This window comes from Myotis davidii, unplaced genomic scaffold (assembly GCF_000327345.1).
Source record: "Myotis davidii unplaced genomic scaffold, ASM32734v1 scaffold71, whole genome shotgun sequence".
In the NCBI taxonomy this organism is placed as follows: domain Eukaryota; kingdom Metazoa; phylum Chordata; class Mammalia; order Chiroptera; family Vespertilionidae; genus Myotis; species Myotis davidii.
This window is the reverse complement of record NW_006283588.1, coordinates 28740-51707: the sequence shown is the minus strand read 5'-3', so window position 1 is coordinate 51707 and position 22968 is coordinate 28740. Positions and strand designations below refer to the sequence as shown.

Genomic DNA, 22968 nt, shown 5'->3' with positions numbered 1-22968 from the left:
TGCTGCCGGGGTAGAAGTAGAGATATGAACTGTCCCTTCCCTGTAACTATGGTTCATAAATGCATTTTTGGAGACTCCAACTCAATAACAGAAATGCTTAATCCTGTCTATGCTTGGCTTTCCCTCTAGGGGCCAGAAAAAGCAAACAAATGTTAAGCTCTCCTTCCTAGTTGTTCAGTCTATGTACTGCTGATAAAAAGTATTTGCTCCTAGTATCTTTGGCCTTGAAAAGGGTCATTGCTTAAGTTTCCTCTTTCTAAAGCAGCGATTTTTAAACTTTTTGTTTTTCACAAGCACTCCCTGTGCAAATCACTTTAAAAAAATAGTTTTGAAAAGATACTCTGTTCCTTTGCACATTAAATGCTGTTCTTAAATATTGGCAAAAGATATAATTTCCAGCATAGAATAAATATTGACATTTTTAAAAAGTGTTCATCGCTCTTTCAAATATATCCAATGGAGTCCTAATATCATCAACCATATAGAAAATACATAAAGATATTTAAAAATTTACATCTTTATCTCTTTGATCTTATGTTTTCATTGCAATTTTTCCACAAGATTTTATTCTAGTATGATAAAACATAATACCTAGCTAGGACCCAAAAATCGAATTGTGAAAATACAGGGTCATATTCCTGCCATAATAATATTTTTAAAATATATTTTTATTGATTTCAGAGAGGAAGGGAGAGGGGAGAGATAGAAGCATCAATGATGAGATTGAATCATTGATTGACTGCCTCTTGAACACCCACTACTGGGGATTGAGCCCGCAATCCAGACATGTGCCTTTCACTGAAATTGAACCTGGGACCCTTCAGTCTGGAGGCCAACACTTTATCCACTGAGCCAAACCAGCTAGGGCTAATAATAATTTTTTAAAAGTATGTTTTAGCCTATACTATCACAGAAAGAACAAAAGTAAAGGTAGTAAAATGTTTTTTTAAATATATTTTATTGATTTTTTACAGAGAGGAAGAGAGAGAGTTAGAAACATCGTTGAGAGAGAAACATTGATCAGCTGCCTCCTGCACACTCCCCACTGGGGATGTGCCTGCAACCAAGGTACATGCCCTTGTCTGGAATCGAACCTGGGACCCTTGGGTCCGCAGGCTGACACTCTATCCATTGAGCCAAATTCGTTAGGGCAAAACTTTTTTTTTTTTAAGGTACTAAAACTTATTGTACAAACTGACTGCTCACTAAATTGAGAAAGTCCCCACTGATCACAAGGCCATCACTTTCTAACCACCACCACTAATACCACATGCCTTCTCCAGAGAAACTTAAAGTGTTGGGAATGGGGGCCTGAGTTGGAGGATGGGGGCCAGTTCCACTAGACCAGATGTTCATATTTGTGGAGTTTGTTGCCATAGGACTTACTATATATTTTTATACCCGAAGGTCATATTGATTACTGTCATACTTTTTTGCAACTAAAATTACAAAATATTGTTTAAAGGAAGAGGGTATGGGGGGATAAATGGTGATGGACTTGACTTGGGGTGGTGAACATACAATACAGTGTACAGATGATATATTGTAGAATTGTGCACCTGAAACCTGTATAATTTTGTTAACCAGTGTTGCCCCAATAAATTCAATAAAAAGGGGAAAAAGTCCTTTTTTAATGAGATTAATTTTTCTGATTAGTTTATGTGCCCTTGGATGATTTTGGCATTGCTAGAATGAAAGAGGGTTCAGTGTCAATTTTATTTATGTCTTTTATTTCTATCGATGTAGATGCTGAAAAAATAGCTCCTAAATAAAGAGATGGGAATGGAAGTAACTTTATCAAAATAGTTTTATTCAGTTCTTTAAATTCAATACTAAAAGTCACATTGTCTTTAGTCAGCTTTCAGTTGACAGTTAGCTTATTGTTTATTTTTGTTGAAAACAGAGAATTAGAAGCTGCCTGCCTTTTAGAAGACTTTGTTATTTAGAATTGTTCATTCTCAAATTTGGGCATTTAAACCCAATAGGCTTTACCAAGACTATCAAATGATTATTAATTGTACCTGTTAGTTTTTCACTTAGAAAAACTACTTGATCCAGTAAATTAATCCAGTTGGAAAATCCAACCTACTACCTTCAAAACACCTTTTCAAATATATTTGGATAGGATTAATGTTCTAAATATATTTTTATCATAGTAGATATTTCATTAAATATATAATTCATCAAAACCAGATTTAATCCACCATCTCAAATAACCAACCATCTCAAATAACCAACTTAGACTTTCTTTCTGTCAGAAAAAGTCTGACTTGAAAATTCAAATGCTGTGTTAATGAGTTTAAAAGAATATTATAAAAATCATTAAGACTATCACAGAACCCTCCTTGTAAAAATTTACTCAAAGCAATAAAAAAATCACAGAGAATACATATTTTTTTAAAAAAATAAAATAATTCAATATGTTACTTTTATCATTTAACTGATGTGGCAACTAAAATCTTAATTTACTTTCTGTTAATAGGTGATACTAATAAGTTCATGAGACTAATTAAGTGGAGATTTATTGTATTTAGAATAAATATGTCATGATAACATCATGAAAAGTATTGTCCGTAGGTTTTATTTAGTGCATCATGAAAATTCTGGTCGTCCTGAAAAATATTCCAAGTTACGTTTAAAATTATCGGCATCACTAAACTATTCTTGTTTTGACTGTCTAAAAGTACTTTTCAGTCAGTGAGTGTTGTAAAGATGAATATTTTAAATACACGGGAAATTACTTATGAGAAAAGCTGTTTGTAGCATTCTATATTTCTTTGCTGCTTTGCTGGTGGGGCTTCCATCAAGAGTGAGATATTCCTTCCCTGGCAGGAATCTGGAGGTGGGAGTGGCCCACTTGTTAAATAACAATCTTTACTTCCACTGTCCCCCACATTACCACATATCCCACTTTTGAAATCCTAACAATTCTCAAATACCCCATTTCTAAATCTCACTTAATAGAAATATAGAACAGGGAAGGCTAGGAAGCCCCAAGGAAGCAACTTGAGCCCCGTGTAAACTTGTGTGCCTCTGGTTTGTAGAAGGGGAGAAATATTGGCGATGTGGTGTTCTGTTGTTTCTCACATTGCTTAGTCTGAGGGAAGGGTATGTGTAAAAGGTGTGCATGTTACCTTGCTCAAGGGCCCCCTGGAAGGTTTTGAGGTTCCGTTGATAGGGTTAGATATACCCCCTATGAAGACCTCTGGTCCAGAGTGTTGAAAATTTCTGTATGTTTGTAAACTGTTTCCATCAGTGATTTGTGCTTTTCCTTTTTCTTTTTTTTTTTAGTTCACATTTGATAAAAGCTTTTATTCAGGACTTCCTTCATGGGCACTGGGAAAACTGGGTTAATCTTTTGTAGGGGGAGTGTAAAACAAACCAAACCTGCATTAATGTCAGAAAGCTTATCTGTCAACAAGCCAACACCAAGCCTCTTGAGTTCCCTTTATCTGATAATGTCAAGAAACCTGGGTTAGCATTCTTCCCACCTCAGTCTAGTGCTTATTCAGTCCCACGCCGTGTTGAAACTGCCCACATGCTAGGTATATATAATGTTAGGAAACAGTTCCCAGTGCAGACAGCTGAAACCCAATCGCTTGCTCTGCTGAGTGTCCCAGTGATTACAGGGCTCTCTGCGAGCTTGTGCCGAATGTATAAAGAACACAGTGACCACGGCTTCTTGTTCATTCTGTGTGTCTAGGGAGAAGAATGTGGGAACTTCAAACAATAACTTAATGATGGTTCAGGAAATTCAGGAAAGACAGGTAAAATATAAAAATAGGCCTTAAGTCATAAAATTTGCTTTAAGTCCTACATTCCTCATACAGGCAACTTCCTTCTGTTCTGCCAGTTAGTGTGTGGGGAGGAGAGAAGGAAGGAGAGCTTTTGAAAATTAGATGTAATAAAGTACCAATGTAACAATTTAAACCATTCTCATAGGTAATTTTTCCCCCCTCAACTATACAGATTAATGGGACGCAATAAGAATCTTACGTTGTTTTAGACACCACAGTTCTTTATTCTGGAGAAAGGTTATTAATCCACTCAAAGATCACTCTACTACAACATTTTTTATGGCCTTTCACAAACCAGAGTGAAGTCATTTATTCCAAGGCTCTATTTGACTGCCAGGTTTGGGGAGAAAATTTACTACTTCTGTTCAAGATAGAAGGGAATAGAATAAGGCGAGCATTAGGGATTTCTCAGGGCCGAGGGGAATCTGTAGAAAGAAGAGGAGGAACTTGGGGACTGTGTAACCAGAAGGGCTCATCCAGTGCATGTTCCCCTAAGCTTACGTCCTCGGTCCTCACCTTGATTTCTTGTCTTCTCTGACACATAGGATACTCTCACCTCCTTGCTAATGGTTCCTAAACTCTATTGCCCAGACCTCTATTTTGAGTTCCAGAACTGCTTTTCTACCAGCTTACTGGATATGCTATGAGTGTGTCCAGCATTTAGAGTTGATACATTAAGAAACAAACACGTGGCTATCCCTTCCCTTCTCCCTCCTCCCAACCTGTACTTCTGTCACCTGCTCATCACTCACATTCAAAATCTGGGGCAAAGGTGCCAGTTAGCTGTTCTTTATGCTTATGGGGATGCTTCACTTTCCCCCTGCAGGCTGCTGTAGCTTTCTGCCCTTGGAGGAAGCCTCGATGTATTGCCCTTTGCATCCGGAATGAAAAGTTTGCTCATGAAGCTGGAGGAAAACCTTATGCTTTCAGAAGGTGACATCTGAGCCTGCTTGAATCAGCCTGTCCCCCTGTTTCTTCCAAAGGTAGGGTCATGTATCTGCCTGGTACATGTCATCTCTGCAAGGCTCTGGACTAGTGCAGCCTCTGGAGAGAGAGGCCTGCCCCTGCCCCCTTGCAGTCTATGTTTCATGTCTTTTGTCGGTATAGGTGGGGTTGATTCTACTCTGAGGTCCAAGTTCATCTCTAGGTTTCTAGCCTTTGAACCACGTTTCAGTGAGGAGAGGCTGCATAATTATGGTTTATTTAGAATTTAGTTTTCGACTTCCCCACTTGTCATTGATGCAAACCATTTCTGATATCCTGTAGAACTCTTGTGTCTCCTAGAACCCCTCCTTTAAGACCAGAAGAAGGTTTTCTTGTGTGGGCTGTCAGATATGTAGCTGGCATGCTGGGAAATTTGTATACTGTGCCTTCCCCTAACGGCCCTATTTCAGGCCCAGCTTGTGTGGTTCTTTTGTGACTCAGTTATGACTATTCTGAGAGCTGTGGCTGGCTCCATCACCTCTCTTGATAAGTATTCTCAGACCCTACTGTGTAGGGCCACTTCTAAATCAGCACACTGGACTTCCTTGAAGTTCAGGAATATCTTGTGGAAAATGGGGACAGCCAAGAGAAATCTTTTCCTCAGCCATGGCAAGGGGATGAGATGCAGATAGGCCTAGACTTACATTCTGTTGGAAACTTTCAAATAGCTACGTCTAGGAAATCATTCTGTACTTGATAACCAATAAGAGAAGGTTAGACACTCATTTTTTTTTTTTTTAGTTCAGATCAATATAATTATATTGATTATATTCAGCCAACAAATACTATTTTATTCTAATTGAGAAAATGAGGCAGACACTCAGCTATGAGGCATACACAGGGAATGATAACCAGCTATATAAAGTAACTAGTTAACTAAGCAACTCACTGTAAGTTTAAAAAAGAGCTCAAGTGCAGCCTGGTGTTTAACAGCATAAGGTTTTGGGTCACATCTGGGTTTTGATCTTGGTTCTGACACTTAATGGTGGTGTGGCTTAGGTCGGTTACTTAACCTTTCTGACTCCCAGTTTTTCCCATGAAGCATTCTTCGTAGGCTTGTTGTGGGAATTAAATGAGGTAATATCTGAATCATGCCTAATGAAGTATGGCTGATTTAGCTAGAGTATTGTAGAGTAAAACACAAGTAAAACATCTTCCAGATTCATCAGGGTGTCGTACTAGCATGGCACACTGGATGCAGGGCTCCCTAAATTTTCCATGATTAAGGGTGCTCCCAGAACCTGGAATAGTATTGAGATTGTTGGCAAAAGCATAACGGCTTTGACTATGGGACTAAGGGGATGTGAGGGACAGAAGGGCTGCCAGGGGCCAAATTAGCAGGCATGTCCTACATCAGTTCAGTAGGACAGTTCACGCCAACCCTCATGTAGGTTTAGGTACCGAAGTGCCAACTCCCCATCATCAAGTGGAGGCGATGGAGAAGTAAAACAAATACAATCCACTATGTGGTCAAGGTACACAGAGGGTATTATAGGGGCAGAAGCGACGATTAGGGGACTGAGGAGTCAGAGAAGGCTTTCTCTCAGTGGAGACACAAGTTCAGTCTTAAAGAACAAGCCAGTAGACATTACAAGGGGTGATAGTTTAGATATCAGCCTGTGTGAGAAATAAAAACATGGGAACATAAAACACAACTTGATTCTCTACGATTGCATTTTCCCAGCAGAGTTCTATTTTTCCTCATTCTGCAGCCCTAGGTTCTAACCTGCTCTTGACTCACACTGGCCCACACCGCTGTATCGTCTGCTTGGCTAGCACTCAGCCAGATTTCACCTGGTAAGCACGGTTCTTGAAATCTTGTCTAAAAGTGCTGAACATGAAGCCTTTAAGAACAGTGATGTTAGATCCAGCTCTAGCCGGCTTCTCAGATTTCCACTAGACTGGTTCTTCTGCAAGTGCTCGGTGGGGTAGGGAGTTCCCCATCCCACTCACCTATATTTGCACTGAAATGAATTGTGCATTCCAGCTCTATAGTAATAGCCTCCACAAATAGACAGCTTAAAAGGCAGTCTCTCATGAGTCCTTAGGAGAAAGATTAATGGGTACCTAAGACTTGGGTTTCATTGGCTCTCAAATCTCATTTATCATCAGAATCTCTGGAGGAATTTTTAGTGCAGAGTCCCAGCTCCTAGTGCTATAGATTCTAAGGTGGAACCTGGGTCTGTATGTAAAAATAAAAACAAAAATCTCTCACTAGGGACTCTAATAATCAGCCAGATCTGGAAACCCTGGACGAGAAGACGGCCACTGTGCCATCTGTCCACAGACCATCGCTGGGGGAATCTGACCCACCAGGTTCTTTTTCCCATGAATCTTTACTGAAAGCCACTAGTCATCCTGGGCAGAGGTGAAGAGCGTACCCTCTGAGTGACAGCAGCATTTCTCCCTGTGGACAGAGGCAGTGAAAACCAGTTAGCGAGAGAGACAAAGAGAGCACACATGGGAAGCGTCAGAGATGAAACACGCGGAGGTGTCCTGGCAGCTCTCCAGGCCTCAGTTCCTTCCTGAGGCCTGGCCACACTCCTGTCGTCGCTTCCATGAGATGCTCCTTTATCCTTATAATAAATTCCTCTCTGTGGCTGCAGCCGCCACAAGTTGGCTTCTGTTACCTGCAATTAAAGAGCCCAACAACTACGCGTCTCACTAAAATAGCTTCTCTAAAGAACAATCGAGGCATACACTTTCCACTCAGGCTGGGGTGAAATATCACCTTTCTTCCCACACAGGCCTGGAAATGGGCTCCGGGGAGGAAAAAACAAAACACTCTTACTATCTGGCAGTTTATTCAGTGGTGAACTCGGTTCAAGGAGTGCCCCTTTCTGCAAAAAGAGAAAGACACTCGATTGGTGGGAAGAAAGGAGAATGGGACAGCTATGAGAAATTTTGCTGCGATGGGGGTAACACATGGGCCAGCAGGACCCAGACGGGCCTCTCTCAGGGAAGAGGAACCACAGCCGACTTGGACTTCGTGGTACAGACGATTCTGAGGCCCAGCCAACCTGCCACACTGGCCCTCGTCTAACCCCTCTGCCTCCCCTTCGGAGTCAGCCTGAGGCCGGCCAGGGTCTCTGAAGGGGCCGAGACTTTGGACTCATTGGGGTGGAACAGTCAACACTGCCCACGAAACGAATAGAGAGCACAGCCACGCTCAGGTGGGAACAAAGGCAGCCGCTCTTTCCCAGAGGGAGCGTCCTTGCCCCGCCTGGACGCCCTCGGGATCCTGCCCCACCTGGCACTTCAATACCTTCTGCTTTCCAACAGGAAACACGTTCAAGCCTCCAGCCGCCACCACACACCTCGAAGCCAAACGGACATTCGCCAACCAGGGGACTGGGCATTTAGAGCAACGTCCTTCGGTGGGTCCGTGAACTCGGCGGCTTACTCCACGGATAAGCCTGAGGCCACGGAGGCCACTTGGGCCGAGCAGCCCTGGGTCCTGTGGCTGCCGAGTGGCCCTGAACCTGGCCAGCCGATGCCTGCCACCAGAAGAGAGATCAGAAATGGGCGACAGGAGTGCCGAGGCAGAAAGAGCCGCTCCAAACTGTAAAATCGGGTCCGCGATGTCATTATGCCCCGTACTAGTGATCTTCAGATGACCCCCCAGAGCCCCTCCGGGTTCTGCAGAGCACCCCGGGAAGGAGAGAGGGGTCTGAGTGTCGCCCCGCCACGGGCTCCCGACAGAGCAGCTCCACCTTGATCTGTTTATGCACTGGCTCCTTGCCATTTTGTTGGCAGGATGGATTCATAACTCATCACGCTCACAGCCCCCAGCGAGCGTGCATGCAGGCACACGCACCAAGCGCGGGGCTTGGTGTCTCAGACGCCTCGGCTTGATTCCTTCTAACAGCCCCACGGGGCAAATTCTGTCTCTATCCCCAGGGTCCCGCTGAGGAAACAAAAGTCAAGTATCCTGTGAAGATGACAAAGCTAGTCCATGGGAGAGCCAGGGGTTGAATGCGGCTCCCTCGCCCCTGGCGCCCTGGCTGATGTCCTCCGGGAGGGACCAAGGGAAAACCCTCCGACCAAGGACAAGGAAAAGCCAGCCATGCCCTGGAGCCATGGTTCCCAACCTTGCCAGAACCCCGACTCACCACCGGAGGCTGTAAAGATCGCAGACACCAGGCTCTTGCCTCGGGAGACACTGACATAATGGATCTTGGAAGCAGCCTGGGCGCAGGGATTAGTTTTTTAAAGACCGAGAACCCCCCTGCCTTAGAGAAACAGTGATAGGAATTCAATAATTAAAATTACATGTCAACACTGACTGGAGGGTGTCAAAGGTAGGAATTTCCCTCGCGGCAAAGTGCTTAGCTGATGGAATAAGAAGTGTCCTGTGAGAAAGAGCAAGAAACACAGCCAAAGCCTTCCTCTGGCTCTGCCGCCCGGTGGAGAGACTCTCCTCCTTCCTCACGGCTCCGCCAGGCACTGGAGTGCACGTGGCGGTTGCTTATTTGGTGCGGCTGACATGGCACACTAACACAGTGGGTGAGTTATGGGGTGAGGCCACAACATTAGTAACAAAGAAACAGAATTTCCAGAGGATGAGGCCCAGAAATCAGAATTTTAAAAAGATTCCCAGGTGATTCTAATGTGCAGCCAAGGTTGAGAAACCACTGAACTAACATAAAGAGAGACAGGGAGGAACATGGGGAAACAGGGAACCAGGGCCTACTGTCTGCAATTCTGTCTTTTATATACTCAGTCCTGGACTGGGATAGGGTAAGGCGAGGGAGGCCTCGGGTACAAAATTTAAGGGGACTCAAATAAGACCCCTCTGTCATCAAGATAAATAATGTTTTAGTGCCATATTAAAAAAATCAATGCAAAAAACATCCACAATGAACAGAATGTCAGTAATTTAAACAGTCAGGATCCGACAGGACTGAGGCCAGGTGAGGGGGTGGGGTGAGTGGTGCAGATGTGGGGAGGATCTCCCATCTTTATTTAAAATAAATATTTTTACATTAACTTTGATTTTTTCAAAATATTATATTAAATCATTCTTTATATTTTTCTTTTAAAATATTTTTATTGATTTCAGAGAGGAAGGAGAGGGTTAGAGAGATACAAACATCAATGATGAGGGAGAACCATTGATTGGCTGCCTCCTGCACACCCCACAATGGGGATCTAGATCACAACCAGGGCATGTGCCCTGACCGGGAATTGAACCATGACCTTCTGGTTCATAGATTGACACTCAACCACTGAGCCACACTGGCTGGGCAAGCATTGTTTTTCTTAAATTGTGTGCCCCACTGTGAGTTCCAGTAAACATTCCCACACGGGGAATAAACGTGGGCTAATTCAGATCCTCCTGAATTGAGAGAGTGGGATATCACAAAAGCATCAGAAGACTGGCCTCCCAGAGGACGGGAGGGATTGCCTGCATCAAAGTGAACACTTGCACAAATAGCCTCGTAGTTCAGGGCCAGCAGGTTAGGGGAGAGGGAGAGTGGGCAGCCGTGCAGGAGAGGTATGCTGAACACAGGTTGTCAGCTCACGTCACTGAGAGCAGCCTGAAGTCCCCGTCTCTGCGGAAGCATTAGGCTGGGCTGAGCTTGGATCTGAGCACACAGCTCCTGTTACATAGGATTCAGACTGTTACCTTGGCAAGTTAACCTGTTTCACCTTTACTTCCCCTATCTGTAAAATAGACCTAATAATGTATCCCTATAGCGATGGTTTAAGGATAGATGAGGATAGACACACACACACACACACACACACTAGAGGCCTGATGCACAAAATTTATGCAAGGGCCTTGGCCTTGGCCCTGCCTGCCACCTCTGCCGTGGCCCCTGCTCTCTGCAGCTTTGTCTGGAAGGAAGGACGTCTGGAAGGATGTCCAGTCTAATTAGCATATTATGCTTTTATTATTATAGATATATGTGTATATATATGCATATTTATGTATATATGTATATGTATATATATATTCCCCCCAAATAGATACGCATCTTAACAGCTGATAGCTTAATTTTGAAAATGAAATGTATTTCAATAAATACTATCTTCATAATTATTCAAAGTGTTGTATACATTTTTGGAGGACATCCTATATATATCACTTTGCAAACTTTTTTGTACATTCTAAGTGCTAAAAACATGGCATTTGTTGTAATATGACTATTTCATTTTCTAAGTTTATTCTAGAAGCTCTACCTTCTTATCTCAGTCCACTTTCAGAATATTTCACCACTCCCTGATACCTCCCCAGCGGGTAGGCCAAATCGGCCAGTTTTTTGGTTTATTAATACATCTGGCAAGTTGTCACTAAAATGGGTCAGGATTAGAGAAGAAATGGAGAAGCTGAGATTCTGGTCGTAGGTTTCGGACTTGCTGGCTGGTGTTAGGTACATCCCTTCACATCTCTGGGCCGCTTTATTTCTTCCTTATGAAATGCGGAAGATAGTATCTGTCCTGTTGTTCTCCTGTTGTGGGGATCAAAGCGATATGGTGCAAAAGTGACCCCCAGCTGCACACTCAGGTGGAAATAAACTTTGTCAGGGTGTACTTCTTTAAGTGAGCTCAGTTCACCTGGGTCTGATACGGGGCTCCAATAAGCCTTGGAAGTCGATCCTTTATTTGGGACTTTAAAACGATAGCAGAAGGGATGAACTGAGAGTAACAAAACTTGGACTATGGAATGAACGACGTATTATTTGCTAAATTCTTAATTTAAGTAGAGAGAATAACATGACTTCTCGTAGTAACTACACTACTTTCCCACAGGGCATTGGGGTTGCTTCTAAGACCGACTGCCTCTTCATCCTGACTGCAGCTGCTTCTTTCGTTGTCCTGAGTTTGTATATTTTGGTCTTCTTGAGTATCCCAGGTAATTACGCATTCTCCACAGGGATGTGTTTGAATAATCACGTCTTTTTCACACACGGCTTCCTGAGAATGTTGAGTCTTTTCTACTGTAATTGCTTACAATTCAAGCTTGAAATGCAGTCATTTTCCAGCCATCATTAGGGAGTGAGCACGGTGTAACGATCGAGAGCATGGCTCTGAGGCCATGTGGTGCTGCCAAGTAAGTGGCCTTCTGTTAAATGGGGCGCAATAGCCCTGATCTCAGAGGGTGGTAGTGAGAATGGAAGAATTAATGTTTATAAAGTTACTTAATATAGTGTCTAGCAAGTAGTAACCACTCAATAGATGCAAACTATTATTGTATTGCTCCTATTTAAGTTCGCTGTTACGCCGACCTGTGCAATTCCGACATAGAGGTTTGTTCTATGGGGTAATTTCTGTGAATACTAACTACTGCTCCCTATTAAATTTCCTGGCAATGTCTTTATCTCTCTATTTCTTGCTTTTTTCCTCTTGTCACAGAGTCAATGGGAATGGTTGCATAGACCAGTTGTAGGAAGTCATTCCATCTTGGTTCGTAATATTAAACATACGCCCACTGGTTGTAGCTCCTGACAATTCTATCATGCTGCAGTCCTCTGTCATTCTGGGTGGTCTATAATAGCACTTTGTAAATTATGAAGGATAAAGTTCTAGTAAAATAGTTGACATTTGATTGGTATCATAAACAATCAGTTATTTGTGTAGTTTATGGAAGCTAACTCATTTTTGTAAAAGTGCAATTAGTATCCATATCTAAAAACAGCTCTCAGTTGCCCTGGCTGGGTAGCTCAGGTGGTTATAATATTGTTCCCATACACCAAGGTTATGGGTTTAATCCCCGGTTAGGGTACATATAAGAATCAATGAATGAATGCATAAATAAGTGAAACAACAAATCTCTCTCTCTCTCTCTCTCTCTCTCTCTCTCTCTCTCAAATCAATACATAAAAAATTAAAAATAAAACAGTTCTAAGTGATAGAGAGATGGAGGCTGTAAAATCCTGCTACCACAACAGGGACATTTTGGGCTAGCTGATGACAGGATGGTCAAGTTAGAAGTGTGACATCATAATTGATATGATTTGCACAAGTACATATTTGAGGATTATGATTATTCATTGAAACAGAATATTAAAACAAAAATCTAATAAAGAAAGGGTTGTGATATAAAATAGTTCATTAATATTGCTGTGCTAATTTATTTTAAAATGATTTTTTTAATTTAAAAGGAATACATGGTAATACCAATTTGAGATAGATAAATACATATGTATGTATTTTAAAAAGTCACTTATTATACCATTACCCAAAGATGGTTAGCATCCAATTTTTGTTTTGAGTTGGAAACAAGCATATGCCATTTGAGAAATGACATACCGTTTTATCATATATTCTCTGGTCATCATAGCAGCCCTGAGGTGGGAAGTCTATGTTCTCAATGGAAACAGCCTCTGAAAGCCTGGCACTTTGTCAAGTTCACAGAGTTGGTAAGTGGAAGAACCAGAATTTGCACTGGAGTCTTTAACTTCAAAGTGAGCATTCTCATCAAACACAGGAAAGTAGATATTGTGTGTTTCTTTTATTTGAAGTTCTAGAAGAGAGAAAACTAATCTATGGAAATAGAAATTAGATCAGTGGCTGCCTGGGTGGTGGAGGCAGGGAGGGGTTGGGGAATGACTAGGAAGGGACATGAGGAATTTCTGGAGGAGTGGAAATATTCTATATCTTGAGTTGGGTGTTGTTTACACAGATGTCGGCATCTGTCAGAACTCTTTGAACTATACACTTAAGACCTGTACATAACACTGTACATAAATTATACCTCAGTTTTAGAAATCACTTTTTACATTGAATGATGGGATATTAAATTTGGAAAATGGACAATGCTGTAATGTGTTAATAATGCAAATATATCTTTACATTTTAAAAATATAAGCTATTTTAAGTATCTAAGTAGCCTTTTCCCCTTTCCTTGTGTATTAATGTCCTGTTGCTACTCTAACAAATTACCACACACTTAGTAGCTTAAAACAGCACAAATTTATTATCTTTAAAATCGGTCTCACTGGCTAACGTCAAAGTGTTGGCAGGGCTGTGTTTCGTCTGGAGGCTCTAGGGGAGAGTCCATTTCCTTGGTTCGGAAAGATGAACTAAAAATGATGGTTCAATGAGAAGACTCCAAATGACCCATAAACATGGGTGTACTCAGCCACCTTAGTAATTCAAAAAAATGAAATAAACAGATAATGTCTATCAGTAGCAAGAGTTGTGATTTAGCCATATAATGGCATACTATACAGATATGAAAAAAATGAACAGAAAAGATAAACAATAAGGGATTGTATATATACTCAAATGTAATATTGTGTGGAATTAGCCAGTCACAAAAGAATACACATTGAGTGCAATTCTAGTTATGTGAAGTTAAAAGAAAAAAAACTAAACTTATAGTCTTGAGGAATAGGAATATACAGAGAAACAAAGCAGTCAGAATAATAAGGAAGGAATGGTGGAGAAAGGGGATGCATGGTTTTTGGGAAGAAGACAAAAAGGACTTTGGGGATGCTGGAAATTCTTGTTTATTGACCTGGGTAGTGATTATATGGGTATTTATCTTGAGGTCATCATTGTGCGGTGTGTTTTTGTATGTGTACTCTACTTCCCAATTAAAAAGTTAGAAAAAATGCCACCAAGGTGGGTCAAGACAGGAAGGAAAATCAGAACTTATTAGAAGGCATCCAAGAACCTACTAGGTGATATTGGAACAATGAAGCACCGAATTTAACTTATGGTTCGCAGGGGCCAGTGCAAAAAGGGACACACGCTATATAGTTCATATTGTCTGATAAAAATCAGCACACGTATGCCCGGAGAGACAGATATTTCTCTGGCTCTAAATTGTGGGCAGAATATTATGCTCATTACATAAGAAGTAAGAACAATGTATTCTGTCGTGGATTTTCTGAAGACCACAAAATATTTCTTAAATGCCATTTCTTGTCTGAATTCTTGATAAAAGCTTAGAGCACTGCATTAAATCATAGTTCAGTGAAGGCATTTCTGAGGGAATCTTAAGTTGACACCATCCTGTGGCTTTCACAGTAGGAGCTCTTAAGGAATTCCAGCTGTTCCTTGAATGCAACCTCTGTATGTATCCTCAACTATGCTCCCAGCAGTGTCCCAGGCTGACTCACTCTATGGAGGGTTTCTTTGGTTCTCTCCCATGGCACTATTGGCTCTCTTCCTTGACCTCTACTTGGCCTTGACCACAACTCATCTCTTATTGCTGAGCATGCCTGACTCCCCTGTTTGGGGTTGGGGCTACTAAGTATTCCTAAGAGTGGCTGGCTCTACATTATGTAATGAATGTAAATTGGTGCAATATTTTCTTTTGCCTCTCCTGCTTCTCAAAGAGTATGAACATAAGCCCAAACCTTGAATATTTCTAACTGAAGTCTTAGGTAGGAAGACTCTTTTCCTTGTAGTCCCAAAGCTATTGCTACAGTTTCGTGGAAGAAGCTGATTGGCTAAGAGAGAAGAAAGGTAACATACAAAAAAGAAACAATATTTGCGAAAATAGGAGCTGAGAGAGATGAGGACAGACACTAAGAGACTAAGTGATAAAGACCTAATGATATCGAGTCACAGTTTCTATGTCTGGAGTCCCAGAGTTTCTTGTTTCCTGCCTTTCTGATCGTGGATGAACAGAGATCTCTTTTATTCCGTGAGCTACACTATATATATATCTATACACACACACACACACACCAGAGGCCTGGTGCATGAAATTCATGCATGGGTAGGGTCCTTAGGCCAGTGGGCAATCAGGGCTGATTGGGGTCTTCCATCTGCCAGCTGGGGTCTTCCTATGTTCCATGCTGCCCCCTGGTGGCCAGTGAGCATCATAGTGAGCAATCGAGCTGCTGGTCTCTTGGTCGAACTCCTGAGGTGACAATTTGCAGATTAGGCTTTTATATATATACTAGAGGCCTGATGCACGAAAATCATGCAAGAGTAGGTCTTCCTACCCCCAGCTGCCAGCACCAGCTTCCCTCTGGCACCTGGGACCTAGACTTCCCTCTCAGCCCTGGTTTCATCCAGAAGTATATCCAGTATAATTAGCATATTACACTTTTATTTTATACTAGTGGCCCGGTACACAACATTTGTGCATGGGTCAGACGGGTGCCCCTCAGCTCGGCCTGCACCCTATCCAATCTGGGATACCTGGAGAGAAATCCGACTGCCAGTATAGGCCAGATCCCATCCGAATTGCCACTCTGCTGGCCTGGTCACCAACTAATTGTCCAGAAGGATCTTGGACTTCCGGAAGATGTCTGGTCGACCAGGTCTAATTAACATATTACCCTTTTATTAGTATAAATTTTCTAAAAAAATAAATCTCCTTTAAACAAATCTGAGTCAGGTTTCTATCTCTTGATACTGGAAGAATCTGAATGAACACCACTAGTTTGAGAAGAGTCAACTCCTGTGCTTAATCTAATTGATCTAACTCTCCCAGAGCCCTCAGTCTCCTGGGGTCCTTGCCATGCTCTCCCACTAACACCAGCTGTGTTCTGGCCCAAGTAGCACATACCAGCATTATCGATTATTAATTGAGAAGCACACTAAGTGCACACATATTGAGGTGCATGCTTTGCACAAAGAGCTGTGTCAAGCGTGTATTAGCTTCAGAATCGTAAAAACCTGGGTCATGGTTGTCAAGGAAGTTAAACTTGGTAACTTCAGGCTACATTTCAGAAAACTGAAGTAAAGGGATTTTACCCAGAAAACATTTCAGAGCTGTGATATAATAAAAAATATATTTGGTCTTTGTCCCAGGTTCCTGGCACAGAACTTCAAAAACCCTTGGAATTTTCTGAGTGATATGAGTATCTTTTGTTCTTCATAACGAGCTCCTTTCTGGCTCAATCTGAGTGTAGAGTAATGAGGTGACTCGTGGTGAACCCTTAGATAATTTCAAGGGAGGGATTGGTCACAGCAGAAATACCAGGCAGGAGGTTGGAGGGTTAGAGCTTTCAGCCTCACCGCCAACCTCCAGGGAGAGCAGAGGGGCTGGAGATTGAGGTCAGTCCATCCTCTGTGCCTAAGTAACGAGCCCTCGATAAAGACTTGAACAATGAGGTTCTGAGGAGCTTCCGGCTGATGGACTCATCAGAGTTCTGGAAGGGTGGAACATCTGAGGGCTTAGAAGTTCTGGGCCCTGCCCCACCCCGCCTGCCCCCTTACCTTGCCTTGTGCATCTCTTTCATTTGTCTTGTGTCCTTTAAGTTAACACTGTAGTTATAAATACTGTAGTCCCCCTTATCCAAGAAGGATATGTTCCAAGGTCCACAGTGGATGCCTGAAACTGAACAGTACCGAATCCTATGCACTAGTATACTATGTCTTTTTCCTGTACATAGATACATTTTCACTTAAAAGAAACACTTTATGGCTTCTCCATGGCATATCTGAATCATCAGCATCACTAGTCTTGTACTTTGGGCCCTTATTAAATAAAATAAGGGTGAGTTGGACATAAGCACTTTGATATTATGACAGTTGATCTGATAATCCGGTTGGCTATTAGGTGACCAGCAGGTAGGGAGTATCTACATTGTAGAGAACCTAAACAAAGGGATGAGTCATGTCCCAGGTGGGACAGAGCTGAGTGGCTTGTGATTTAAAACTTAGGAATTATTTCTGGAATTTTCCATTTAATTTTTTTCAGATGAAAATTGACCAGGGGTAAATGAAATAGCAGAAAGCAAAACCGGGGATAAGGAGGATCTATTGTACAGCTCTTCGCTGGGTTTTGTGAGTTGTTCTAGCAAATTATTAAACTTGAGGGGGATCTTAGAAACTCCCAAATTTTTGGACTTTAAAAAAATTTGAGATATAATTAACATATAACATTATTTTAGCTTCAGATGTGCAGCAGAATGATTTGATGTTTGTATAGAAACCAGAATTTTTGGTCAGCCCGGCAGAAGTGCAGGTGGCTCGGGGCCTCACGTACACGTAATTGTTTCTGGCATCTGAAGTGGGGACAATCTTGTGAGACTATTCGTTCCTTCACTTACAGATCTAATGCTTACTCCTGGTGGTTCGTGTCAGAATTGGACTGAACTGTGGGACACCCAGTTGGTGTTAGAGAATTGCTGGGGGACGAGGTAAGAACTTTGGAGGTACCGACCCTAAAAACTCTCTTCTGAAAAGCGGCCAAGCACCCAGTCTCAGCTGTTTCCACAAAGGCACTTCAAAAACAGTTGAAGACCGAACATAATATTCAACAGATCCTTCTGAAGTGAAAGGAGATATATCCATACAGGTGAGTAAACAACAACAGACAAGGTTCTAAGGCCCATTATGCTACCTGGTGTGATAATGAGCTCCCATTCCCACATTCACATATGAAGTTTATCTGATTCGTCATCTATTCTGCTCGAACTCCTCAGAGTGGGTCCAATTATTTTACTGCCATGGAATTGGATGTATCAAAGGTAGTATAAATTTGTAGTGGTAGTGGCATTTTGGAGTGTATTTAAAATAACCTGTGACTGAACTCATTTTTGGCAGATTCCTATTATAAAACAATCCAGAGGACCAAATTATACCCATCAAAATATACCATTATGTGCCCACGTAGGCCTGATTTTGATTCAATTTTTTATAGGATTCAGGTTTACTTTTCTACAAATACATTTGTTGTCTAACACCTCCATTCTTTCATTTCTGTTTGTATTTACTTTTTAATTATTTGGAGGGAGGTCACTCTGGGGCCTCATTCATATACGTCCCTCGGCAACAGCAGGGTCTCAGGGCAGGTCACTGGGTGCCTACATGTGTAGGGCTCCTCGGTTCTGAGGAGAGATGGTGAATAAGAGGTGGGAAACATAATGTTTCTGGGCATTGGAACTATTGTTCTCAGACACAGGAGAGAGACGATCTGTGGTCAATCTGATGATCTGGGATAAGGTGGATGGCATCAAACAACCTGGAATCCAGGAGCACAGCTCTGTCCTGGGCCCACCCCTGTTTATATTCAACTAACCTCTTCCCCCATCTTTCTTCCCTGCTCTGGTGGGATGGGGGTTACACAGCATCACAGTCGGTCTTTTCCACATTGTTAAGTTATTAATGAGTCATTAAAAATGGAATCGAGTTGATGAGCCATGTATAGTTTGCTTAATCATCTTCTTATAATGGATCATTTACGTTGCTTCCAAATTTTGCTTTTATAAATGCAGTTGTAACAAAATCTTTGCCCATAAAGCTTTTTCCACATTTAGAGTAAAATTGTACAAATTAATTCCTGACTATTTTAAAGCTTTTGACACACTCACCAAGTAAGTTTCTAAAAGGGCTCCAATTTCTAAAGGGCAGTGTCTAACTAAAAGTAGTTTTTCTTTGTCCTTTTGCCAGCCCTGAATATTATAATTTTTAAAAAAACCTTTGCTAACTTAATAGTTTAAAAAATGGTCTTAGTGCTTTGCTATATATTTCTTCAATTATTCTTGAAGTTAAACTCCCTTTCCTAGCTAGCTCCTTATTTCTTCTTTTTCATACATTTGCTCAGCTCTGGTCTGTTCTTCTCCTCATAACTTCTAATTGCAGAAGGAGGATTGTCTCAGGGACTGGCTAACACTTCAGTAGTCACTTAGAAAACCCAGCATGCAGATCAGGAATTCAACAATTTGGGGATCCATGCTTAGCAGTCACACTAGTTCGTGGTTTACAAAACAAGGATTAGCCATCTACATTTATTCACATTTTAACAAATAATTATTATGGGCCTTCTATGTGCCGAACACTGTTTTAGACACAGTGAAAAATAACAGACAAAAGTCCCTTCCTTTGTAGAGTGTACTTTCTAGTGAGGAGAGGAAGAGAGTGAACATAGTAAGTTGAATATTTTGAGGGTTAGAAGGTGTAAGTACTAGGGGGAGGGACTGCTGGGTAAAGGGGGGAATGAGAGCATTGGGGGAGGGGGGATACTTGCAGCATTTTTAAATAGGGTGAGAAGGTGACATTGGAGCAAAGACTTGAAAGAGGTGAGACAATGATGGAGGACTCTGGGATTAGATTGCTTGGGGCAGAGGCACCAGCCAAGGTGACAGGTCCGCCTGCTGCGTGTCAAGAGCAGCAAGGAAGCCAGGGAGGCTGAAACGGAGTGGTGGGCAGGTAGAGGAAAGAAGTTGAGGCCCGGAAAGGCACAGGGGTGAACCTTGCAGCGTTTGGGGGCAGTTGTAAGGATTTGGGCCTTCCTCAGAGTCAGATGGGAGACCCTGGAAGCTTTGGACTAGAAGAAATACACAACCTGTCCCATGCTGTCTTAGAAACAGCTTGGTCAAGGGCAGAAGCAAGGAGACCAGTTAGGAGACTGCTGCAAGTATCCAGAGGCCTCACTGGGCCATGGAGGTGCTGAGAAGGCCTGGGAATCTGATAGAGCCCAGGATTTCCTGGTGAAGTGAATGTGAAGTGTGAAAAAGGTGGAATCAAGGACTATTTCTTTTTTAAAACCTCTTACGTGGCTTGGTGGAAAATGGAGCTTTAATTAATGATTCTGTTAAAATTAGAAGCGCATTTGCTCATGGAAAGAGCTCCAGTATTGAGGCCATGAGAATTAATCCCTGAGAACTCAGGAGGTGCAGTGGTTTTATCCATTTTAATGACTGACAAAAATGATAACAAGATTGTGGCATTTGGTTTACCCTTTTATGATTTTCACATATTCCTGTTTAACTTAGTTGGATTAAAATAAATATTTGCTATCTAGGCAACCAGTGTGGCTCTTTTTTTTTTAATCCTCACTTGAGGATATGTTTTAGAGAGAGAGAGGAAGGGAGAGAGAGAAAGATAAATGTTGATTGGCTGCCTCCCCTATTACCCAATCTGGGATCAAACCCGCAACCTTTTGGTGTAGAGGACGATGCTCTAATCGACAGAGCCACCCTGCCAGGGCCAATTGTGGTCCTTATATAGCACTTATGCCTGGTGTCATTTGAACTCACCAGTGCTTACAGTGATTTGATTTAGAATTCACATTGTTCTGGGTTGTTAGGCATACTGAAAGTGGGCGACAAACCAAGGGCAGAAAGAAATCAAATGAACTGTTTTGTGCAGATGTAGGCCATTTTGTCATTCAAGATGAGTTCCAATATGAATGATGGATATATAATGCTAGCCATTATTTTTAAACGAAGGGGTGTAACCTATTTTATGCATTCTATTTTCATATCTGAAATTAAAGAAAGAAAAGACACTGAGATGTGACTGCTCTGCAAGTTGACAGTGGAGCAGCTGGTTGAGTGTCTCTGTGATAGCTTCTATCTTAGGGAAGCTTGGGTATCCTGTTGCTTCACTGCTCTGGTGTCCTCAGTGATTTCAGCTGAGCTGTGAGAATGGGTGGAACAGAACGGTGAAGTGAGGGGCGAGGGAATACGCCTGGGCCACAGTCATTCCAGTGGCCCTGCATTGTGGCAGGCGGGAATAAATGCCGGAGAACCAGACAAGCTCCCAGTTGCTATGTAAACTTGGGCAAGTCATTTAACACTTTGAAGTCTCCATCTATTTATTTGTGAAGAAATAATTCTTATTGCCTTACCGATTTCCTAAAGTCGTTGGAGGCTCAAAAGTGAAAGCGATATGACATAAAATTGCTTTGGAAACACTAAAGCATTCTACAAATATAAGCCTTGATTATTGATTTAGCTACAAGGTACATTATTCATACATATAAAATATCTTACATGTAAAGATTATAGACACATTCTTTTATCATCCAAAAATCTGTATTAAGTTTTCTGGGCATATATAGTCATTATTTTACGATTGTAATTTTTCCTCTCTTTGGACTGGTTCATTCTAAAGTCCTAGTGGGATTTAATCTTCAGCCTATATATTTGTGTGTGTGTGTGTGTGTGTGTGTGTGTAATGTTAATAGTAGAGGGAGGGAAAAGAGAAGAAATGGGCTTACAGAAGGTGGATGAGGCCTTAGAGACGAGCTCGTCCAATTTCCTCACTTGAAGTGGAGGAGGATCGGATCCGTGGTTAAGTGACTGGTTGCCAAGATTGCACAGCCTTTTAGAGCTGAACTAGGGCTGGAATACAGGTCGATGGACTCCCACTCCAATATTCTTTCTACCCCACTTGGCTGCTATCCTGTGTTATACAATTTTTCAATACATATTAGCACAGAGAATTATAGCATCTATATATTCCATAGTATTCTCTCCCAACTCCTCCAAGCAAGAAGTATCTACCAAACCTTGAACAATTTCACTTAAAGCTTCATAACTAAAAAGGTACAGGAAGCAGAAGATGTATATTTTCAGAGCCATAGCTAAGCTAGAATTGCTCTTTTCCTTACCATTAATGTATCTCTTTTGAAATTCAAGTTTTTTTGTGTGTGTTTTTTTCAGTTATTTTTTTTTCAGTTACATGTGGTTGACCTGACACTGTCTCACCTTCAAATAACTGTTTCTGGAAGCTCTAACAACTGCCTTTACATCTCCCACATTATCCTGGTCTTCGGGAAGGCCAGGAAAGGTGGACTTGGTTTTCTCTTCTCTTGGGGCTCTCTTAATAGGGTTAGTGGGAAGCTGACTGTTTGAGGTCCTCTTGGCCACAGGGGTCTTTCATGACACCAAGAGAAGCAACCTCCTCTCTCATCTACAGGCTCCATCGTAGCTATGGTTTACTTTCTTCCTAGGATTTATTACTGTCTGAATTAATCTTCTCTATTTACCCGTGTGATTTTTCATTGTCTTTCTCTCTCTTCATGAAAATGTAAGCTTCTTGAGGGCAGGGAGCTGGCCTGTGTTGTTCTTCTTTGTACTTTGAGTTTTTAGCACTTGGCAGGCATTCAAATAATATTAAAAGCATGAAAGAATTGTGGGGTCAAGGAGTTGAACATGTATAAGGCTTTGGATCCATATTATCAAATCACTTCCCCCAACTGTCAAAATTCACAATCTCTTTGACATTGTCCGGGGAATCCTTTCTCTTTCTGCTCTCTGAACCTGGGTATTACAATGGGTATTATCTATAATAATAAAAGCATAATATGCTAATTAGACCAGACAGCCAAACGACCTTCCTGACGAAGCCGCCATGGCAGGGGCCAAGGCAGAGGTGGTTAGGGGCGATCAGGCAGGCAGGCAGAGGGGTTAGGGGTAATCAGGCAGGCAGGCAGAGTGGTTAGGGACAATGAGGTAAGCAGGCAAGTAGTTAGGAGCCAGTGGTCCTGGATTTCGAGAGGGATGTCCAACTCCCAGTTTAGGACCAATCCCGCAGGGATCCC

At 41.9% G+C, this 22968-nt stretch overlaps 1 long non-coding RNA gene across 2 annotated transcripts; it reads left to right on the top strand.

Moving 5' to 3' along the window:
• The first annotated feature begins 3691 nt into the window (after window positions 1-3691).
• Window positions 3692-11634, top strand: LOC107183360. Of its 2 annotated transcripts, none has more exons than XR_001514146.1 (4): window positions 3692-3767; window positions 4624-4780; window positions 6494-6578; window positions 11538-11634. It is a non-coding gene; the product is annotated as an uncharacterized LOC107183360 (long non-coding RNA). The 2 variants fall into 2 exon arrangements; XR_001514147.1 differs by having other exon boundaries at window positions 6469-6578.
• The last annotated feature ends 11334 nt before the right edge of the window (window positions 11635-22968 follow it).